This window comes from Passer montanus, unplaced genomic scaffold, assembly GCF_014805655.1.
Source record: "Passer montanus isolate IOZ18808 unplaced genomic scaffold, ASM1480565v1 scaffold294, whole genome shotgun sequence".
Lineage (NCBI taxonomy): Eukaryota > Metazoa > Chordata > Aves > Passeriformes > Passeridae > Passer > Passer montanus.
This window is the reverse complement of record NW_024367641.1, coordinates 1-1,111: the sequence shown is the minus strand read 5'-3', so window position 1 is coordinate 1,111 and position 1,111 is coordinate 1.

Genomic DNA, 1,111 nt, shown 5'->3' with positions numbered 1-1,111 from the left:
GAGGAGCCACCGGCGCCGGGAGCCTCGGGAGGCAGCGCGGGTGAGAGCCCAACTGGGCCAGACTGGGAGGGACTGGGAGGGACTGGGAAGGACTGGGAGGAACTGGGGGGGACTGGGAGGGACTGGGAGGGACTGGGAGGGACTGGGGGGGACTGGGAGGAACTGGGAAGGACTGGGATGAACTGGGAGGGACTGGGAAGGACTGGGAGGGACTGGGAGGGAGTGGGATGAACTGGGGGGGACTGGGAGGGACTGGGAGGGACTGGGAGGGACTGGGGGGGACTGGGAGGAACTGGGAAGGACTGGGATGAACTGGGAGGGACTGGGAAGGACTGGGAGGGACTGGGAAGGACTGGGAAGGACTGGGAGGGACTGGTACTGCAGTGGTTTAAACTGGGTCAAACTGGTGTGGAACTGGTTCTGCACTGAGTTAAACTGGGTCGAATTGGTGCTGCACTGGTGCAAACTGGTGTAAACTGGTGTAAGGACTGGGAAGGACTGGGAGGGACTGGTACTGCAGTGGTTTAAACTGGGTCAAACTGGTGTGGAACTGGTTCTGCACTGAGTTAAACTGGGTCGAATTGGTGCTGCACTGGTGCAAACTGGTGTAAACTGGTGTAAACTGGGTTAAACTGGTTCTGCACTGGGTTAAACTGGTACAAACTGGTTCTGCACTGGGTTAAACTGGTGCTGAACCGGTACAAACTGGTTCTGCACTGGTACAAACCGGGTTAAACCGGTACAAACTGGGTTAAACTGGTACAAACTGGTTCTGCACTGGTACAAACCGGGTTAAACCGGTACAAACCGGGTTAAACTGGTACAAAACCGGGTTAAACTGGTTCTGCACTGGTGCAAAGCGGTGCCAGCTGCTCGTGCCCTGGTCCCGGCAGATGCGGCCCCGGCCGAGGATGAGGAGGAGGCCGAAGGCCCCGAGCCCCGCGAGGGCCCCGACACGGCCGAGCTGCGGCGGCGGCGGCTGCAGAGGCTGGGGACCCCCCCCCACTGACCCGGACCCCCAAAAAGTGACCCTGGGACCCCCCCCCACTGACCGGGACCCCAAAGTGACCCCAGACCCCCCAAAAGTGACCAGGGACCCCCAAAAACTGAC